General features: G+C 30.1%; 2 protein-coding genes across 2 annotated transcripts in view; one reads left to right on the top strand and one right to left on the bottom strand.

Moving 5' to 3' along the window:
* Nucleotides 1-24,079, bottom strand: part of LOC146993412 (uncharacterized) — a 198,171-nt gene that overhangs the window by 123,949 nt on the left and 50,143 nt on the right. The window lies entirely within an intron of this gene.
* The window catches only part of LOC118188304 (uncharacterized), a 51,806-nt gene continuing 43,012 nt past the window's right edge, over nucleotides 15,286-24,079 (top strand). Inside the window, exon 1 of the mRNA XM_035358719.2 lies at nucleotides 15,286-15,448. The gene's annotated coding sequence lies outside the window, so the exon portion shown is untranslated. The remainder of the gene's footprint in view (nucleotides 15,449-24,079) is intronic.

The raw sequence follows: 24,079 nt of genomic DNA, 5'->3' as shown, positions 1-24,079 counted from the left end.
GTTTTTATTTCTGTCTCATCACTCGTAATTCCAACATTTTATCCCTTTTTATTCATTTTAACGATATGGATTGTTTTCATTTACTCCATATTCAAATATTTCAAATATAATTTTTATAATACTTGTTTTATTCCTCGATCATAATAGATCCTCTACAGGTTTTACTCAGAAATTTCCATTCACAACTTTACAGTTTAATACCATTTATATCTAAATGTATTTCTTTCTCATATAGTTTTATGGTCTTCAAAGTTTCTAACATCATATTTAGTTTTAAATCCCGATTACCTTTAAGTGTGTTGATAATTTTCATTTCTAATTTTACAACCACGTTCAGTGTTTCATCCACACATACCAATATATTTCTTACATTTTCTGATATTTAGTCTATGTCATATTTCAGTACTTCAAATGAATTTACACTGCTCACACTATTATTTTTTCATATTTTAGAGACACTAACTATACTAATTTTAATATTTTTCCTGCACTAATTGCATCTATGTCAGCACTCATGCTAAACTAGCAATTGTTTTGCATCACATGCATAAAGAAATTCTTAAAACCAACTTTTTTCAATATCGTACTCAAATTACTGTTTTCCAGATAGGAATTACCAGTATTCTTTGGTTTTACTCTGTTACATCTTTTTAAATTTTAACATCTTACTTTTAATTCTAACATACATCTTTTAAACAGTTTTTTCTTTTAATGATAGCCTTACCTTATTTGTTCAAATTAATTCTTTCATTCACCTTCTTTACTACATTTCAGTACCTTCATAATTCACTATGCAAACGCAATGTCTTTCACTGACATTCTGTTTAATAATACCACAAGTTTCCTTAATTGACAAAAAGCGAATTATATCTCATTTCAAAATAGAACTACTATATTTTTGCACAAACATTTCCTTTATCCATTCAAGCCACCCCTTAACCTGTAACTGACGTAGCGATAGGAAAGGAGATTCTTATCATATGCTCTTTCGACATTTGAGGTTTCTAGAACTTCTTTGACAGGTATATCAATACCATCAGAAAATATACTTAACACTTTTACCCAGTTTAAAGGCAACATACTGTTATAAGAATGGTTTTAGTTAAATTTATAACACAAATAAACGCATTTTGTGCTAAATAGGCATAAACATTTAGATTCAGAATATTTCTTTTTAATCCGATGTAAGACTTGAATTTCATTCATGATACGGATTGTCTCTTGATTTTCTTTTTGTTTACCTTACACTAATAGAAAATTTTTATTTTACAAGTTCAGCTTTTAATGAAATAGAAATAAAAACTACGATACACCTGCTGTTTTTAAGAAAAGGAACTTTGATATATTTCTGGAAATGTAAATGCTTTTAGAGTTTTCTTTCAATAACGTTGATTTTCATTACTTTACTAACTTCAATAATTCTCTTATTAGCTAATATGAATGAAAGAAGATTGTCAAAAATGTGACACAGTATAATTCTTACGAACATATGTACCTTTACCAGCATACAGATATTACCGATTGAAATGAAGAAAGATACAGATATTTTACTCCAATCTACATTAAATTAAAAAAAAAATATTTAAACTTTCATACATTCCAAAGAATAAACGAAAACTCAATAGATATTGTCATGTTTGTATATATGAGATAAAAGTTTTATGAATGGTATTTAAAGTAATGCTTAGAACTTCATAAAAGCGAACATTCACTATGTTAATACACATATCATCAGTTATTTACATTAATCAATGTAATATTAATCATTACATGTACTATATGCATATATATTTAAAGTTTAATTGTCTTACAATTGAATAATTAACTATTGAGAGAAAGAGGTTCATATCTTACACTATTTAATTCACATGGAACAAATTTTTCCATCAACCACATTGAACCAAGTTTATTAAATTCGCCAAAGCTCTTTTATTTCTGCATTTTCACACTCACGACACATTTTAAATGTAACTATTGATTACCATTTCAAACACTGATATCATAACTCAGTGTTAACTCAGTGTAACTACATCATAACTCATTTTTTCCCTACTAACTACAATTTTATATATTCAAGAAGTACATCTGAGACATGATCATTTTCTACGTTCTAGCAAATCGATTCAATTGCGAACATACTATTAAGACTTGCGATTTTAGAAGACTTGCATGTATTAACGATGTCAACGTTTCTTCGTTTTTGTAAGATTCGTATCAAACCATGTCGCATTCGAATGTGGTGTAAGAGATCACTTTTTCTTTTAAACACTTGTAAACAATGGATGCAATTTATAAGAAGAGAAGTATCATGTTGTTTCAAAACATCATCATCAGCATATTTCTGTTTCTTTTGACACCAGCAAAATTTAAAAAAAAAAAAAAAAAAAAAGGTTCGTGAGATTTTCTTCAAATTCTGTTTTACTTGAAAAAAATGTCCGAACATTCAATACGATGTAAAGATTCATATTGTTTTAAATTCTTATGCTCACTAAATATTTTTTTATCACGATTTACTCTTAAAAGTAACTTTATAAGTTTTCATATCCTTTTTACATGAAAAGAACTTGTGATTATTCACTACAAAATTCTAAGACGAGAAGCTTCGCGACTTTTCAAACTACAAACTTAAATTTCTTAGGACATACACTACATCTGATGTTTCTTTCATGAGATTTCAAATATCTCTTCAGATTACTCGTATTCAAGAAACCTTACAAATATATCACATAAGTTCAGCGAATAATCGCTTCATAAACTCTTAAATTTTCAACACGAGTGAATCACTTGAAGCATATACTGCACTGTAAACATACAATACTTAAAAAATTGTTATAAAAAATAAAAATACATTCATTTCACCAAGAAGCTTTTCTATTTAAATACATTTATTTATTTCCAAAGAACAAGTTTCTGTATTATACATAAAATATACTTAGAATTTTCTTTCATTAGTTAATATCAAATTAACAACAATATCCATTTACTGATATTTGATATACATGTTTGCTTTAAAATTAAAACTAAAATTTCAATATATTTCTATTAAAAAAACATAATGAAAAAAAAATACTCATAACATCAACCAAAGACAGAAATTTAAATAGAATAGCTGTACTTATATTAGTGCATTTTTATAATCTTCATAACATTTCGATTCAAAAAACCTATTACAAAATAAATGAAACATTTTTTTCTGCCTTAAAGAATCTCTTATATTTTTAAAATTAATACATAAAAATATATCTTCACCAATATATTTAATTCTGTCCTCAACACTTATTATAATGCAATCATGTCTTGTTTGTGAAGGATGATTTACAATGCAACCTTCGCATTTATATAGCTTTTTTATCACTGAATTTAATTCAGTTTTGATAGAGTTTATGAGTTCTTTAAAAAGTTCATCATCATCACTTACCATATCCGAACAATTGTTTTTACATTTGATTTTCAACGGTAAAATAATTTCAAAAATACTTTTATATAAAGTATTAGATACATCAGGAATAATTTCTTTCAATTTTTTAAAATATCACAGTTTACTTTTAGGTATGTAGGTTTTAGTTTAAAAGAATTTTCATCTTGTTTAGAAACTTGTTGAAAAATACACTCACCTTCTTTGTTGAAAACTACCAACTCATTATTGCAAATGATGCTGGCACTCATATAGACAAGATTAAATTCATATATTTTTGAGGAAAATTCTTGCCATGTTGCAGGAGTTATAACAACACCGCGTGTAGTAGGGTATATTATTTTATTTTGTTCCACACATTCACGTAGATGAATGTTCATTCTGTTTTCAAACTGATTTATGGACACAAAATATCCCCAACCAAGAGTCCACTGTGCAATCAACTTCGAACTTTCTTTTTTCTGTTCTCGATTATTCGGCATGAAGATATTTTCAGGAACAGACTTCATATAGTGGGCAAACCAGTCATCCTCTGGAAGTTCATCCTCATTATCTTCCAAGCGTCGTTTTTTAATTTTCGAAATTTTTATGGTTCGGAATGTGATACTAATTCTAGGATCTTTAACGTCAGGTTGAGAGGGTATTCCGTGCATCCAAAATTGATTCGTTGGGTGTTTCATTACAAGGAGAGTTCCATGAGTTAAGTCCACGCTTCGAGATGTGAAATTTCGCCTGGTAAATACCATTTGACGTTTTGCACTTAAACTGATGATAGGTATATCACTTTCAGGTTCGAGACAAGTTTCATTGTCTTTATGCGTTGAAATTTTCGCCACTCCGTCAGGATAATAGTTCAATAAAGGAAAATTATATTTTTTGCCAGTTATCGTTTCAACATAATCTTTTACATTTAGAAGAGTTTGAGTCCATGGTTCTGCACAAATGCTCGTTCCAGAGAATTCGTAACTAGGTCCTTCATCACCAAAAGAGTACTTTTCTTCGTGGAACATACTGAGTCCCATTAATTTCAAATCTAATATTTTTAAAATCATAATTTGATAGTTCATCTAGCAAAATATCAGTTTCATTTCGTGAATAAAATTCTTCGTATAATTCCACATTTAACTCTGTATCACATATATTCCTCATATTCGCTTTTGAATCTAAAGACAATTCTGAATGATATAGAAATACGTAGCATTCTTAAATAGCAAAAATTATCTAAAACATACATTAACGAAATGATTTCATCAACACTTATCGTAATACATTCTTGTCATGTCTTGTTTGTGAAGCCAGTCTTTCCGGCGTCATATGTGTAAAAATAATCATGATAGGATAGTGGCAAAGAGTTATAGTGTCCTAATGTTGTTATTCTGAACCTCGATATTACATATATGCATAAGGAGAATCTTAAAAGTATCATCCACTTATCATGATAGAGTAATGGAAAATTTCTAAAACTCTGATAATCATACGCGAAAGAATGTATTATCTTAAGGTTGTTGTTGCTATTCCAAGTTTGACAGTACATACAGAAGTGAAGGAAGATCCTTGATAAGCGCTGTAGACTTCGCGTTATCATGATAACGTGCAGCACTCATCAAGGGTCTTCCTTCACTTCTGTATGTATTGTCAAACTTGGAATAGCAACAACAACCTTAAGATAATACATTCTTTCGCGTATGATTATCAGAGTTTTAGAAATTTTCCATTACTCTATCATGATAAGTGGATGATACTTTTAAGATTCTCCTTATGCATATATGTAATATCGAGGTTCAGAATAACAACATTAGGACACTATAACTCTTTGCCACTATCCTATCATGATTATTTTTACACATATGACGCCGGAAAGACTGGCTTCACAAACAAGACATGACAAGAATGTATTACGATAAGTGTTGATGAAATCATTTCGTTAATGTATGTTTTAGATAATTTTTGCTATTTAAGAATGCTACGTATTTCTATATCATTCAGAATTGTCTTTAGATTCAAAAGCGAATATGAGGAATATATGTGATACAGAGTTAAATGTGGAATTATACGAAGAATTTTATTCACGAAATGAAACTGATATTTTGCTAGATGAACTATCAAATTATGATTTTAAAAATATTAGATTTGAAATTAATGGGACTCAGTATGTTCCACGAAGAAAAGTACTCTTTTGGTGATGAAGGACCTAGTTACGAATTCTCTGGAACGAGCATTTGTGCAGAACCATGGACTCAAACTCTTCTAAATGTAAAAGATTATGTTGAAACGATAACTGGCAAAAAATATAATTTTCCTTTATTGAACTATTATCCTGACGGAGTGGCGAAAATTTCAACGCATAAAGACAATGAAACTTGTCTCGAACCTGAAAGTGATATACCTATCATCAGTTTAAGTGCAAAACGTCAAATGGTATTTACCAGGCGAAATTTCACATCTCGAAGCGTGGACTTAACTCATGGAACTCTCCTTGTAATGAAACACCCAACGAATCAATTTTGGATGCACGGAATACCCTCTCAACCTGACGTTAAAGATCCTAGAATTAGTATCACATTCCGAACCATAAAAATTTCGAAAATTAAAAAACGACGCTTGGAAGATAATGAGGATGAACTTCCAGAGGATGACTGGTTTGCCCACTATATGAAGTCTGTTCCTGAAAATATCTTCATGCCGAATAATCGAGAACAGAAAAAAGAAAGTTCGAAGTTGATTGCACAGTGGACTCTTGGTTGGGGATATTTTGTGTCCATAAATCAGTTTGAAAACAGAATGAACATTCATCTACGTGAATGTGTGGAACAAAATAAAATAATATACCCTACTACACGCGGTGTTGTTATAACTCCTGCAACATGGCAAGAATTTTCCTCAAAAATATATGAATTTAATCTTGTCTATATGAGTGCCAGCATCATTTGCAATAATGAGTTGGTAGTTTTCAACAAAGAAGGTGAGTGTATTTTTCAACAAGTTTCTAAACAAGATGAAAATTCTTTTAAACTAAAACCTACATACCTAAAAGTAAACTGTGATATTTTAAAAAATTGAAAGAAATTATTCCTGATGTATCTAATACTTTATATAAAAGTATTTTTGAAATTATTTTACCGTTGAAAATCAAATGTAAAAACAATTGTTCGGATATGGTAAGTGATGATGATGAACTTTTTAAAGAACTCATAAACTCTATCAAAACTGAATTAAATTCAGTGATAAAAAAGCTATATAAATGCGAAGGTTGCATTGTAAATCATCCTTCACAAACAAGACATGATTGCATTATAATAAGTGTTGAGGACAGAATTAAATATATTGGTGAAGATATATTTTTATGTATTAATTTTAAAAATATAAGAGATTCTTTAAGGCAGAAAAAAATGTTTCATTTATTTTGTAATAGGTTTTTTGAATCGAAATGTTATGAAGATTATAAAAATGCACTAATATAAGTACAGCTATTCTATTTAAATTTCTGTCTTTGGTTGATGTTATGAGTATTTTTTTTCATTATGTTTTTTTAATAGAAATATATTGAAATTTTAGTTTTAATTTTAAAGCAAACATGTATATCAAATATCAGTAAATGGATATTGTTGTTAATTTGATATTAACTAATGAAAGAAAATTCTAAGTATATTTTATGTATAATACAGAAACTTGTTCTTTGGAAATAAATAAATGTATTTAAATAGAAAAGCTTCTTGGTGAAATGAATGTATTTTTATTTTTTATAACAATTTTTTTAAGTATTGTATGTTTACAGTGCAGTATATGCTTCAAGTGATTCACTCGTGTTGAAAATTTAAGAGTTTATGAAGCGATTATTCGCTGAACTTATGTGATATATTTGTAAGGTTTCTTGAATACGAGTAATCTGAAGAGATATTTGAAATCTCATGAAAGAAACATCAGATGTAGTGTATGTCCTAAGAAATTTAAGTTTGTAGTTTGAAAAGTCGCGAAGCTTCTCGTCTTAGAATTTTGTAGTGAATAATCACAAGTTCTTTTCATGTAAAAAGGATATGAAAACTTATAAAGTTACTTTTAAGAGTAAATCGTGATAAAAAAATATTTAGTGAGCATAAGAATTTAAAACAATATGAATCTTTACATCGTATTGAATGTTCGGACATTTTTTTCAAGTAAAACAGAATTTGAAGAAAATCTCACGAACCTTTTTTTTTTTTTTTTTTTTTAAATTTTGCTGGTGTCAAAAGAAACAGAAATATGCTGATGATGATGTTTTGAAACAACATGATACTTCTCTTCTTATAAATTGCATCCATTGTTTACAAGTGTTTAAAAGAAAAAGTGATCTCTTACACCACATTCGAATGCGACATGGTTTGATACGAATCTTACAAAAACGAAGAAACGTTGACATCGTTAATACATGCAAGTCTTCTAAAATCGCAAGTCTTAATAGTATGTTCGCAATTGAATCGATTTGCTAGAACGTAGAAAATGATCATGTCTCAGATGTACTTCTTGAATATATAAAATTGTAGTTAGTAGGGAAAAAATGAGTTATGATGTAGTTACACTGAGTTAACACTGAGTTATGATATCAGTGTTTGAAATGGTAATCAATAGTTACATTTAAAATGTGTCGTGAGTGTGAAAATGCAGAAATAAAAGAGCTTTGGCGAATTTAATAAACTTGGTTCAATGTGGTTGATGGAAAAATTTGTTCCATGTGAATTAAATAGTGTAAGATATGAACCTCTTTCTCTCAATAGTTAATTATTCAATTGTAAGACAATTAAACTTTAAATATATATGCATATAGTACATGTAATGATTAATATTACATTGATTAATGTAAATAACTGATGATATGTGTATTAACATAGTGAATGTTCGCTTTTATGAAGTTCTAAGCATTACTTTAAATACCATTCATAAAACTTTTATCTCATATATACAAACATGACAATATCTATTGAGTTTTCGTTTATTCTTTGGAATGTATGAAAGTTTAAATATTTTTTTTTTAATTTAATGTAGATTGGAGTAAAATATCTGTATCTTTCTTCATTTCAATCGGTAATATCTGTATGCTGGTAAAGGTACATATGTTCGTAAGAATTATACTGTGTCACATTTTTGACAATCTTCTTTCATTCATATTAGCTAATAAGAGAATTATTGAAGTTAGTAAAGTAATGAAAATCAACGTTATTGAAAGAAAACTCTAAAAGCATTTACATTTCCAGAAATATATCAAAGTTCCTTTTCTTAAAAACAGCAGGTGTATCGTAGTTTTTATTTCTATTTCATTAAAAGCTGAACTTGTAAAATAAAAATTTTCTATTAGTGTAAGGTAAACAAAAAGAAAATCAAGAGACAATCCGTATCATGAATGAAATTCAAGTCTTACATCGGATTAAAAAGAAATATTCTGAATCTAAATGTTTATGCCTATTTAGCACAAAATGCGTTTATTTGTGTTATAAATTTAACTAAAACCATTCTTATAACAGTATGTTGCCTTTAAACTGGGTAAAAGTGTTAAGTATATTTTCTGATGGTATTGATATACCTGTCAAAGAAGTTCTAGAAACCTCAAATGTCGAAAGAGCATATGATAAGAATCTCCTTTCCTATCGCTACGTCAGTTACAGGTTAAGGGGTGGCTTGAATGGATAAAGGAAATGTTTGTGCAAAAATATAGTAGTTCTATTTTGAAATGAGATATAATTCGCTTTTTGTCAATTAAGGAAACTTGTGGTATTATTAAACAGAATGTCAGTGAAAGACATTGCGTTTGCATAGTGAATTATGAAGGTACTGAAATGTAGTAAAGAAGGTGAATGAAAGAATTAATTTGAACAAATAAGGTAAGGCTATCATTAAAAGAAAAAACTGTTTAAAAGATGTATGTTAGAATTAAAAGTAAGATGTTAAAATTTAAAAAGATGTAACAGAGTAAAACCAAAGAATACTGGTAATTCCTATCTGGAAAACAGTAATTTGAGTACGATATTGAAAAAAGTTGGTTTTAAGAATTTCTTTATGCATGTGATGCAAAACAATTGCTAGTTTAGCATGAGTGCTGACATAGATGCAATTAGTGCAGGAAAAATATTAAAATTAGTATAGTTAGTGTCTCTAAAATATGAAAAAATAATAGTGTGAGCAGTGTAAATTCATTTGAAGTACTGAAATATGACATAGACTAAATATCAGAAAATGTAAGAAATATATTGGTATGTGTGGATGAAACACTGAACGTGGTTGTAAAATTAGAAATGAAAATTATCAACACACTTAAAGGTAATCGGGATTTAAAACTAAATATGATGTTAGAAACTTTGAAGACCATAAAACTATATGAGAAAGAAATACATTTAGATATAAATGGTATTAAACTGTAAAGTTGTGAATGGAAATTTCTGAGTAAAACCTGTAGAGGATCTATTATGATCGAGGAATAAAACAAGTATTATAAAAATTATATTTGAAATATTTGAATATGGAGTAAATGAAAACAATCCATATCGTTAAAATGAATAAAAAGGGATAAAATGTTGGAATTACGAGTGATGAGACAGAAATAAAAACATTATAATAAATAAGTTAAACTAGAATTAAGAAATATAAACACAGAAGGGAAATCGTGAACGTAAAAAAAGCAATTAACAGTTATAGACTTAAGTTTTTAAAAAAATATTCGGTAATATAAGGAAAATATTGTTGAACATGTGAAAGAAATTAGAAATTCTGTAGGAAATTTAGTAAAAGAACTAAGATCATGAAAAATAAACGTTTCTTTTTAAATACAATTTCATACCACTAAGTTAAAGTGTGTATAGAATACTAGAATGGTTTAAAAAAAGTAAATGAAGTTAAAATTGAGAATATATTGAACATTATAACGTTAAAACAAGTGTGAAATTTCATCTAAAATTAAGTAATGTAACAAATAAACAGCACGTGCGGGAACGTTTGTGAAATATAACATATAAGTTAAAAATCAGGGTATGCTGAAATTTATGAAAGGTGGGAAAAAATAGTATGTGGAAAATAAATAAATATTACAAATTAGAAACGTCTTAAGTATTAAAAAAAATATGACAGTAAATGAATATGTTATTATGAACAGGAAACCTAAGAAATAAGTTAAAGTTTCATGGAAAACTAGAAAGGATAAAAGTATCAGAATAAAATTGAGTAACAAAAACAAATTATCTTGTAGTTTCATTTTCATGACATGATGAACTATCATTAAAGGAAAGTCTTTTTTATATTTGTTTCTTTTACATTGTTTTCAGAGTCGCGCATTGAATAATTTTAACACCAGACTTAAAAAATATATTTCTAAAACATATAATTCACTTTTTCGTCAAGAGAGGGCAGCATCGACATTTCATCAAAATTAAGATGCAGAAAATATTTCCCGTTGTCAATTTAAAAAAAAAAAACTAACTTTAAATGAAAAGCAGGAGGTCTACAACTCAATCAGTAGTCTACGAACAACTCAACTCCACTCGAAACCACGCCTCCTAGTGTAATGACGTTGCCTTTGGCCCCGCCCTCTGTGATGTCATTGACCACGCCCCCTGATCCACTGATCCACCTGTCGCAGAACCCCCATTTTCTATCTACTAATGTCCTGTTGTACAAAAAGAATATTTTAATCCTATTTATTATCTTTTTATTTTGAAATAAGCCCCAGACCATTTTCTGAATTTTATCGTGAAAAGAAAATTATGTATGCGGTAGATGTCCATTCGTTGTTTTCTACAAGGTTGACCACTTACTTAACACTGTATTCAGAAAAACAAATATTGCAGGAATGAATTTGAATAAAGGCAGTGATATCAGTGAATTTTAATACCACTATCAGGGCCGTTCCTAGCGGGGGTGTAGCTCGCAAAACCAAGGGGGCGGCCAAAATCAGGGGCGGCCGGACTCTCGCGATACCAAGCCTAAATATTTTAAATTCATTGCAAGTACGTTTTATACAGTTTGTCATATGTAAGTACTTAGTGAGTATGAAATAAAAAATGTATTAGTCATTAAACATTTTTTTTTAATTTGGGGGCGTCAATCTTAGGAAAGTACGCGGGCAGCCAATGGCCTACGAACGGCCCTGACTCTGTTATAAGTACCATGATAATCCATTTCTATGCTTTTGTAAACTGCTGATTTAGATTTTCACTTTTAACGGCTTCACATGCCTACCAAAGCTATGCCATATAACATACATTAAAACTTCCAACGAATTGGAATATGTGATCATAAATAAACTATTGGCTTTCTAGGTGTTAGCATATGGCCCTACCCCGTTAGAAGGACTTAGGGCAGCTATATCGCAAAAGCTGCTGTCAAAATTTAAAGATCCATCTACGAATCTATATATGCAAAAACGTGTTGAATGTGTAAAAGCTTTGAAACCTTAGCTCCGGTTAATGTTTTTAGGATATCCAGGCTGGTGTAATTCAATTCGCTGAGAATGGGCCCTCTCGCGGCCGAGCGGTAAAGTCGCTGAACACTGGTAGTTCGGTCCGAGTTTCGAATCGCGGGAACGGACCGGCTGCATTGGCGTTTTCGTGGTTTTCCACATGTGAAACGTGTAAACGAGCCAGTTTCTCTCAGAAAGTCCTCCACGAAGGCATCCCTCCCCTTAGGCGAGATAGCCCTCGAGGCTTTGCCATAATCACACATCACTCACTCGCTGAGAATGATCGGTTCCCCCCTCTTTTATATTATAATTATGAAATTATTTCAGTTTATATTAATTTTAACACTAATTTTCTGGTTTAGAAGGGAATTTTATAGTAATTATTTTCACCTAAGAAGCTTTTGTTCAATTAGTTTGTTTCATTCTTTTTTGTTAGAAAACGGATGCTACTTTCTAAATGTGAGGAGTAATATATTAAATTCGGGAGGGAAAGTAAAACTGGACACGTTTTTTTAAATAAGTTTAACCGGAAAAAAATTCCAGCGGCGTAAAGTAAACCTCTAGGGTTCAAGGCATTCCTTTGATTAACTTAGAACCCTGGGCCCTATTGAGACCATTAGGCAACTTATCTTCCCGTGTACGCAGGTAACAACAGAAGAAGACTTACACAAAGCTTTTTATGTTAAACTTAATAATGCATACCTTGTGTTTACAAATAAATTTCCGTTAGCTTGGGGAATTTCAGAAACATAAAATGTGAGAAAAATAAAATTGAAATTAAAAGTAATTTAACGCTAGAGGTTCACAACTTCAAAAGCTGAACAAGTGTTGGATCAGCTTTAACTTCATCTACTAAAAAGGCTGACACCGAATCAAACAACTCTCAGAGCTGGGAGAGGAAATATCACAACGGTCAGCGTCACTGCTCTCTCTAACTCTCAAAGCTCTCTCTAACTTTCAGGAACTTCATACACACACTAACTCTTCTTCTACATCTTAGTGAGAAGTGATGGAAAATAGAAGTGATAATATAGGTCAACTCATAAAATAATATGTTGATTAAAATAAATCCTTAAGAAGGAGTAGAACAATATTAATCTTATTTAAAATTCCAAGCACTATGTCTGAAAAGATTTATCCTTTTACGATTAAAATTTCCCCTAATTTGACAAATGTTCTCCCTTCCCTTGAAAATTTGTCCTGTAAGCTGATACACTGCTATTCACTTTCATACTGAAGCTTTGTTCTCTTGATCATTTGACTGTAAAAATCTGATATTTCCTGAAAATACTAACAGCTATTTCTCTAAAAATAAAAAATATTAATCGCTTGACTTTGTGTGTGACCGGGGGGGGGGGGCGGAAGCTTTCCTTTGAAGTTGGCAGTTTTAATTTATGCTAATACATGCATGTTCGTACTTTTTAGGAGTATATTGTTGCTTGAGTACGAGTTCGTAATGGACTGAATGCACACAGAATGGATGAAAGCTTCATAAAGTTTATTTTCCCTAAAGGAACGTTTACAGTGATGGAACTTTCCACAAAGCTACCCGCACAGCGCTCTTCTCGGAATAACAGAGCATAACCAGTAGTTATCACTTCAAACTATAAAGAATGTTAAACACAATACATTGCTAAGCGAATCTAAACAGCAAAGTTCGCACGGAGATCTCAATACTCCGAATTAAAAAGCTGAGAACTGACGCTCTCTCCGAGTTTATATAGTTCCTTCCACCCTCAGCCGCTGAGAAATACCTAGTACCTTCTATTTCTAGAAATTACTGAAGGCATATACGGTTAAAGTTACATATAAAGTGTAGATGCGGTTACAGTATAGAGATCAATTACAGTTATACAGGGAGATTATTGTCTCCAGGTGGTCGTCAAGCTTGGTGACTTTTAGCTTTTTATCGCCAATTTTGGCGAAAAACCTAATCACCAAAATTATCCCCATCTTGGCGATAGCTCGCCAATTTAGCGAAATTGCCATTTACCTCAATGTTAATTCTGTAATCTTATTTTTTCAGCAGAGCTTCGTGTCTTGAGGCATTTCATATTGCTTTATGCAAAAGATACTAAAATTTTACATATAATTTGACTAAAATTATTTACATATTAACAAACTCGTAACAACATTTTAATCATTTTTTACTCCCCTAAAAATCTTCTCTTGCATTATAAATATCTCTTGCATTAGTTGTGTTTAGAATTTTACTTGCTATAGGAATTTTGCATGATCAAAATGACTGCAAAAGCAAAATCGATGAAACAGTAACAATACATATTGTTTTAGAAGAAGTTCCAACCAGTTTGTGTTCTCAAAGTTGCTGTAAAGTAACGATATCTGTTTACTAACTATGTGAATGTGCTTCGAAAACTTTATTTAATTCGTTTGAATTTCCAGAAAAACAGCTCCTGTCTACTCTGAGTTAAATATTATTTATTAGCAATCACACTGTACAATTATCTCCACTTTAAAGATATTTAATTCCAGTAATCGGTCTGGAAGAAATAGAATCCTCCAAAATCTCTTTTAAAATACAAATCATAAGTTTTCAAAATTATCTTGACAATATTTTCATTTATTTTTACCCATTTTGGGTACATATTAAATTTCTCCCTCTTCCGTTTTGGGATTTTTGTAATACTTGAAACAGTTAAATGTTGAGAAACGAGTCTATGCTGAGCACGTGTCCTAAAATTATTTTGAATAAATCTTATTGCAAAATATTGACACCGAATGAGATTTGATTTCTAAAGATGGTTTCAAAGAAATATGTGCACATTCGTAAGGCAAAGGACTCTAGGCCTGTCAGCATAAAGTGATGCCTTAGTAATGCTCATCTCCACCTCGTTGAGTACTTTCTAAAGGAAATTGGCTCTTATTTGTAACGCATGCGGAAAACGTCGAAAATACTCATAAATTCATCGCCTTCGACAAGAGTGAAATCCACGTCGAAATACCAGTGTTTAGGGAATCTCATTCTCTTGGTCAGTGGCAGGTTTAAATAAAAGTTTAATATTTAATTTCTGCTTTTTTTAAGGTAACATCCAAAGATGGTTTTATAGTGCTTGTTCAATCAATAAATTCAAGTGTAAAGTTTCAGAAGGTGAGTAACCATGCAAAAGTATTTGAAATGTGATTACTTTATTCTGTAGTTTGACACGTACTCTGAGATCGTCATCAGTGCATCTGAAAATGCATATCTGCATAAATTCCTCGCTCTGAAAAGATACTCTAGCAGAGGGCGTCTTGTATAATATCAGGGTTAATTAAATCAAATGAAGGCAGAGTAAAAAATGCCATTAATGATTAGAGCATCGAAAATACCGAAGTGCTTCAGGCTTGGGACTGAGAGGGAACCGACCTGTAAGAAGGCGGTTTTGAAGTTTTCCCGTCACCTACTTTAAAGTAGCTGAGCGCCGCGGGCTAGTGCAGAAATAGGTCTCTGTCGAATCGGCCACTGACATCCAAGCTTCTTCATTCATTCAGTCCCAAGGCAAACCGTAAAGAAACTCATCTTCTTATTCGATCGGATTCAGCTTCGGCATTCGGTAACTCCGCTGACTAAATTATGCTGATTTTAATGAAGCTAATGTCTGTATTCCTTAGCGGTATGTGAAACGAAACATATTCTTTGCTTTATTTCCACTTCAATTTCTATACTTTTAATTTAATATATCACACAATTTTTTATACGTTAATGACTATAGACAATTCCAAACAAATAATATTGAATCAATGTTATGATTCAATATTATTTGCTTTCATTTGTACATTTTTTTAATTATTTGTTTTATTTTGTACTTTGTTAATATTAGCTAAAAAATAATCTAAAAACAATTTTGGGGTCTAAAATTAATAATAAAATTTATAAAATGCCGTTGTGATTCCTTTCGAATAAAATATCATTTCCCCCCATTTTTGTGATAATTTTAATTGGTTCAAGAAATTTTATTAGAAGATGTAAACTTCAGTGATATAAGAATAATTTAAATAAATGAAATGAAATTTCTATAATCAATCGAAAATGGAATCTGTTTTAGTATTGTTCAACTGATGTTTGCACAACATTTTGGAATTTGTCAGAAATATATTTACAAATTGATTAAATGTCTATGATAGAGGAATGAAGCAGTATGTAATTTCTAGGCTTCAGGCGAAGAGCAAATATTCTTTTTACGGTGCGAGTCTTAAAAATCACCTAATTTATTTAATTTTTCATAAAAATTATTTATGCACATAGCGCGGAATAGAAATACTTGATTCCTATAATGCGAGTTACTTAATTAAAATGATATATGAGTAAAACTCTGGATATTTTTTTTTAACTATTTATTTACGACCAAGCTATATTGATTTTTATCTTATGAAAATTGGTGTTTAACAATGCTTTCTAAAACTGCTAAATAGTGGGTGTAGATTTACCGTTGATCTCCTGCGACAGTTCCCTCTCAAATCCTGTACATAAAACGTTGCATTTTGATTCTCATTTTAACTTGCTGTGAGCTAATATGATGTAACACATTTTGTAATGCATGAAAAATACGAAAATTTACTGTTTTGAGTTTGATGAGGATGGAGTTGATGATGATACAATCATTGTATTTTGTTGCATATATTAACTCCTATAAGGATTTTCATATCTAAAATTATTGAACACTCATTTATCACAGAGGTTTGTTTTTTACTGTGGAAAATATCATACTCGATAGCCTCAGATTTGTACTATATTTTCGAGCAAAATTGGAATGCTAAATTTTTATTGTAAATTGATAAATATACTAAATAAAACAGTATTAATTTCCTAGAAATGTTAGTAAGTGCGTGCTACACGCCAGTCATTTAGTCAACAAATATTCACTCTTTGTTTGTTTGATATCAAATGAAAAGTCCCGATATAAACAAAGAAACAAAATAGCGGTTCTTCAATAGAATTTATTTACTCTTAAAGAGATAAGACAGCTGTTTTTTGTCTCGAAATACATTGAATTGTTTTAGTTGGTTTTGGTGCTACACGAGGTTTAATTTCACCAGTTAAAAACAAAAGATTGTTTTATTTTTTACCAAATTTTAAAGGAAATTTTATAATTCTGTCAAATTTAATTTCCTTAGACGTATTTTATGTTAAGGTGATATTCATCACTATAAAATAACCGTGTACTATGTATTATTACAACAGTTTGTTACTTTTTTTTGTGTGCGAACATCTTCGCAAAATGATAATAAGGGAGAAAGTTTGCCTAATAGAAAATGTGGAATTAGAATAGAAATGTAAGCGCATAATGAATTTCTATATAATCGTATAATCTATATACACATATGTGTAATAAATATATGGAAGTGTAATTTTGGTGTTGTGACGCTTAAATACTCACGTGAATTTTAAATATATTTCAAACGTAATGCATATTTTTCAGTACTTTTCAAAGACAATGTGGTTAATTCCATATATTTTTGAAGTCACAGGATCGCTGTTTCATTCGTTTTCAGTGCAGAATTTGCAAGAAAATCTATATATTTTCTCCTTTTAAATATAATACAGACGGGAATAACTAGTGAATTTTTTAAGATAATTTTGTTCGATAGTTTTGTATAGATTTTGAAATTAGGAAACCTTGAAAACTAACTAATTTTTTTTAGTTGTATGAGAAATATAAAATTAATATTAACATTATCACAAGCATTATTCGTCAACAACGTGAATTTAAATTATCAATAACCAAAAGCTGTCGAAATTCTAGGGTGTTAAAATGCTAAACTAGGGTTTGCAACTCTAAAGAAATTCGTGCATGAAAATAACTTGAAAATGCTGATGTAATGTTTGGTTAGGAAAATCATATACATATAGTATTATGAGATTATAATAAATGTTGCGAATCCTCCACTTTCGTCGGATCGTGCGTCTTTTCGAAAAGCGTGTAAGCCAAGCAATTCCTGTTTTTGACAATAGTGACGTTTAATTGTGTAGTTAAAAATAGGTAAAAATAAAAGAATAGATACTCAAAATCTGAAGCTGGTTAGCGATCGCAATAAATACCTGAACTATTTGACTCAACAATTTGAAAGCACCGCTGAAAAAAATCATCGCGTTTTATCAATTATAAATCACTGATTTGTGAAAAAGCTAAACTAAGCGAAACAAAGGTCTTTCTACCATATCATTGCTCTCGTTCAACCGTGGGCCTTGTTTAAAGGAAGAAGATCAGATATAGAAAGTGAATCCACCTGAGCGCAAAGAAAAGTTCTTTTTTCGTTTTTTAAGTTTTGTAATGCTGAGTTATAAAGGTTAATTGCAATTTAAACAGCAAAAACCGACATTTGTTATTAAGTTGATAATTTATTTTATATCTTTTTTAACACAGAAATATGTCAAAAATTTATTTCATATACATCATGAAAACGTTTTAAAGACACGCTTTATACAAATCGATTTAATTTTTTTACTGTGCATCTTAAACGAAAGCAATATAACTACTAAAAAAAGTAGTAAACTTTACGTTTTCGGAAAGTTAAGACTATTTTTAAGACACTATTTTTAAGAAATTTTTAAGACACGCTTTATACAAATCGATTTCATTTTTTTATTGTGCATCTTAATCGAAGGCATTATTATAAACAATAGAACTTCTAAAAAAGTTGTAAACTTTCCGTTAAACGTAAAGTGTAAACTGATAATTTGAAAAACGAACGTTTTTGCTGGCGAAAATAAGTGAATTTTTAACATTAATTGTCACAAGTATGTCACAAGTATGTCACTGTTTCAAAAAAATATCTAATGTCTCTACAGTTTTAGAAAGAGTTTTTTATTTCTGTTGATTTCTCGTGCAAAACAAAATAAAAGTTAACAATAGGAAAAAAAAAGTTAAAATCTACTATGAGAGTTATCTAAGTAATGTTTTATAGATTCCAAATTCTGAAAAAGAGTTTCTTTATCCCCAGAACCCTTAATGAAAACTACTCGATCACAATAAAACTTCTAACCACGACATTAGAAATCATAACTAAATGTTTTGAGAAAAGAATGCCCTCCTCAAAAAGGAATCAGATCTATATCTTTCTTTATTCATGCGAAAGCTCTTGATATTTAACCAGAGTTCTATAGTCCTTCTAGAATAATAAAAGCAAATTAGCGCTTTTTAAAAATGTAGACTAAAAATTGGCTAGATTGTGGAAAACTGTAGAAGAGGGATGTAGTAAAGCAGTTAATTGTAAGCAGTGTCCTCTTATCTTGTAATTCAAAGTAGAGATTTATAATCTGGAGAAAAGGAAAATCACATAGAACATTAAAAAATAAGTATTTTTGCTGAAAACATTAAATGTAAGGGGGAAAAACAACCTAGGAATGTAGTTACAGTTACAGTCTTACGTGTTATAAATGTGCCCTTCTACGTCTAGAAATAAAATATTGTTGCGCAAATTAAATGCACGTTCAATCCGAAAAAGCAGAATTAATATTGTAGGAAATATCACCAAGTGTATTATATTGATGCTATTATATTTGTTCTTTAACATATAATTGTAGTAACGCCATAAAATTAAGTTTCTTTATTTTTAATATCTAAATAGTTTTTAATTTAAAAAAGGAACGTTCTGAATTTCATCTTGAATTTTGTATAGAATATATATGCTTTTTTTAATATGTCATTCTGTTTTAATATGAATGCAGCTTCATTTATTTTATCATAGTATAAACTATAAAGGGCATTATTAACTCAACCTCAGTTTCCCTGTTTATGAAAACTAAATTATTTAGAATAAGAATTTCCTACCTTTACTTAAAATACGGTGGAACAAAGCATTAAATTATTGATTCCTTTAGAAATTATCACCTCTATACCAGACCTTTCATAAAGGTTAAAATGTTTTAAGCTGTTGAAGGTATTAGAAACTAATTTTCTGAAATGTTCATATGTTCGTATAACTATCAAAACTTGACTGATATAGCTTTGAACAGACAGTAAAAATGAGTCCTATAAAAATTAACCGTTCGCCTGCTTGCTTATGATTAATTAACTATAACAGATATTGCTTAGTTATTAGATTAAGGAAAAAACACGAAAGAGCTATCTGCTTGAAAGACTGATGTCTTCCAAGGGACTTTCCAAGGAAAAATCTCTCACATCCAGTTACACGTAGAAAAAAAAACTACAAAAACTCGACTCTGACTTAAAATGCCTATTTGAATTCGTAGTATAACTTTGAAATACTAATCTGAACATTTATAGCTTTAGGAACGTGCCAGTACATTATAAAATCTTTTCAATTCCTGAAATTTGTCTCAAAACAAATGGTAGGTAATCAGAGAGAAGTAAAAGTTGAGTTCCACGCGTAAGAAGACAGTATTTAATGTCAGTCGACAGAAGAAAGGTATGACTTTAAATGAACTTTATATCTTGAATGAATCTTAGACTCTGATCTACTTAGGCAAACTCTGTAAAAACTTGGAGTTAACTAATTAACATTTTTTTATTCTGTGTGAAGAAATAATTATTCTAAAAATTTCATGCGATCTCTTCGCCAACGCCTTCAAGGATCAAAGAATAGTTAAGATATGTACTTCTAACAAAAATTTCAAATTAGGGAAATGTGTTTTAATCAAGAACATTTCTAAAAGACGGTCGAAACTTAAATCCCATCTTCATATAATTGACGTTGGCTATTACTTTAATGTATTTTCTTGTTTGTAGGAGATAACAGAGAGAAAAAATCTGATGTGTACACCCCATGACTTCCTTGTACAGAATATTAAAATTATACTCACTTTTTCCTGCATTTCATTTAAACTTATTTCCTCGAATTTCATTAGAGACATATTTCTCATTCAATTAATTCTGTTTCCAGTTCGCGGCAAGGTAAAAATACATAAAACCTCAAAATAACTTCATTAAAAATTGGAAAATATAGAAAAAATAAAACACCAAATACAGTTAAAATAATAATAAAAAAATTTTACAATTAAAATCGTGTTTCTGCGCAAATGCAAGCAATTCGGCCAGCAGGGGAAAAGGCAGATTTTTCGGAGCACAAAACTAAAAGTTTCCTTTTGGTCCCACTCGGCAAAAAGACACTGAAGGAGCAGCAAGATTTAATTCACTGTTCTGCTAAGATTCAAATGTAAACAAATATGGCTCCTATGGTAAACAAGAATTAGGCTTAGAGGCACTTAAACAACTTTTAAATTATTGATAATTCAACAACTATTGCATGAAGATTAACTAAAGGTATAAATACCTTAATTGGAAGAACAACCGGAAAAAAATAAGATAGTGCAATCATTTTTGAAGCAAAAAATGCGCACAACATATAAGAAAAAAAAACTAAGCTCACTGAGGCGAGTGGCTATATATACATATATATTTATATACTTTTCGTGCGACCGATTGCAACTAAAAAAGGAGGTGCACAACTCAGTCATAGATACTAAAAACCTATGTAAAACAATGAGTGATTATGAAACCTAAGATTTTGAAATAATAAATGCTGTCGGATCAGCGAGTCATGATTAGACAGCATCTGCCAAGTGGTAACAAATACCGTAAGGCTTACTATAGTTAAGGGCGGCAGTCCACTTGAGCAGCGTTCAGCAGTCATATATTCAAAATTTCAAAGTTCTGAGGACACTCGTTTTTGAGATACATACATACCTACGTACGTACGTACGTACAGACGCCACGAAAAAATCTCTTCCGAATCCATGTTAAATTAGTTTTATAATTCGTCTGAGGAAAAAGAGTCCTTTATTCTGTCCTTCAGTACGGATGTCAAGCAAAAGCATCGTTAAATTGCATTCAATAGCGGCCAAAATGTATATTTTTGTTGAAATATGATACCCGAAATTTTCCTGATTACAATACTTCCTTTACTTCGTATAAGGAAGTAAAAAGACTGCTGAAGTCCAACAGCGTCTAAAATATAAAAATTATTGAAATAAACTTTGCATGCGCCGAGTTGCATACATTTTTGAACTAATGTACAAACGTAATCAATGTGAAAAAGTAGATGAGTAAAATCAATAAATCTCTCCTTGAATTGCATTTCATAATTTTTTTAATCATGTACGTAAAATAAAATATTGAAAATAATGCAGTAGTGCTCTTTGCATGACTTGAGCTTAAAACTGCATGCAGTGGTTACAGTAGTAGCATAAACTTTGCGAATAAGTGATTTATATGGGATATTTTCTCTTTTGCTAAAAGACTGAAATATAGATAATATTTCGATATTTTTGTACTGCTATTCAGCATTAGGATATTTTTTAAATCCCCAAAAGTGTATGTTTGAAAGTTAAGAGATTGAGCTATAGGCTCAGGAAAGATTCAAAAACGGCAAATCATTTGTATCAATTAATTACTTCCGAGCTGGGAACTAAAAAATAAATTGTTACACTTGAACGTGTTTCATAATAATGGAATAAAAATTTTTAAATGAATCTTAAAACTTTCTTATATTCAGTGTTAACTATCAAATTCAAGAAATCCATCTACCTCTTCACCTTGATTACATTTGCACCTTTGTTCAGAAATTTATGCCGCCTCGATGCATCAAAATTTTATTAATTATTTTTCATTATATAATAATTAGTTTTCTGTCTTGAAAGCTGTAAGATTGTCCAAGTATATTTTCTCTCTTTCCTTCTAAAACAAGAAAATGCATTAAAATAACAACACGTTAATCAATAATGTGGCTCATGAAATGTAATAGAGTTTAATTAGTTCATCCCAAAGTGAATATCCCCGATTTTCTAAGCAGTTTAGTTACTGTTATTTGGATCGAATTCATAATACGCGTTGGAGGAAAATTTTTATTATTATCATCAATGTAATTCCAAAAAACTTTATATATAGATATGCATTACGTTTTATATTGTGTAAGTGAAAAAATGTTTCTAAAAGTCTGAATGATAATCTGTTCGAATTGATTAAATATTCATAATGGCAGAAGAAATTTGCAAAATTTTCTTGTCGGGTATTAAGATTATAACGTATTCAAAACGTGTTTCCTCTAAATCTGTAGTTATTCCGATTTATTTCATGAAGTAAGAATTTCCAGTCGATGAGCATAATTTTTTTTTTCAATCATTCTTCTGATATCGTGCGAATATTGCGCAAGAAATACAGAACCGTCAAACTGAACTGGATTACTTGCTCTTATCGAGAAATAATATTAATGTAAGTTCAAATGAAAAATCTAAGGAGAAACGAGGAAAGCAGTGCTGCCTTAGCGGAACTCAATTAAAATTACCCTGAAGCTTGAAAATCAGTCATTCGTATCTTTTAATCATAAATAACAAGAAAATGAAATTACATGTTGATGCCACAGAAGCGCAGCGGCGCTGTTGCGGAACGTCGAGGAAGCGCAAAACAACGGATTTGAAGATTTTCATTTCTTGGACTCAGAATTGAACTTTGAATAGTTTATCCCAGAAATCCTGCATTTTTGTTATTATAACAAATACATCCCTCCTTATTTCCTAATGTGTATACAAATGTAATTTAGTAGTAACTGCGAATTTTATTAAAATATCGAAAAGCTTAGATTAATTATCAGTAATATTCGTTTAATAAAATATAAATAAATGCAGTATTCTATTTTAAAATGAGTTATTTCATTCATTTTAACACACATATATGGCGAAGTTTTGAAGAAAGAACCGCTTATATTTCATTCAATATTCACAGACATTTTCTTCTCGAAATAAATAGTACACATGTACTTACCACACACTCACACACACGAAAATGCTACCATTACTAGTAGGCCTTAACCTTAACTCCGAAACATTGCTTCTATATTATTATTAAGAATATTTAATTTGTGTGCAATAGCTAGTGGTTAAAAAAGCAACGCATAACTAAAATTAAGAAATCCTTTATAATAAACCCTGCATAAAGGAAAAAATAAGATAGGGAGAACAAAGATCTAGAAATTCCTATGAATATTTTAAATTTATCCCAAACCCCAATTTTACAATTACACGACAGATTCATTTTAGAAGAATTAATACGCTTTAATGGTGTAAAAGTTAATTTCTTTTGCCAAGAAAAGTAAAATTTCTTTCGAACAATATATGAACTAGATTTGATTTTCCTACAAAATATTAAGTTGTGAGCTGTAAATTTTAGAGATACGTAGCACAAATTTAATAAGGTAACACAATGGGTAAAAAGAACATGTTAATTAAAATAAGTAGAATTTATTTTATTGAAGACTTAAAATGCAGTGATATATAAATTTGCTAAGAA

Source organism: Stegodyphus dumicola, chromosome X1 (assembly GCF_044657685.1).
Source record: "Stegodyphus dumicola isolate Sdum_Otavi_A_Nest chromosome X1, ASM4465768v1".
Taxonomy (NCBI): Eukaryota; Metazoa; Arthropoda; class Arachnida; order Araneae; family Eresidae; genus Stegodyphus; species Stegodyphus dumicola.
Note: the sequence above shows the minus strand (reverse complement) of the source record. Positions and strands in the feature narration are given on the sequence as shown.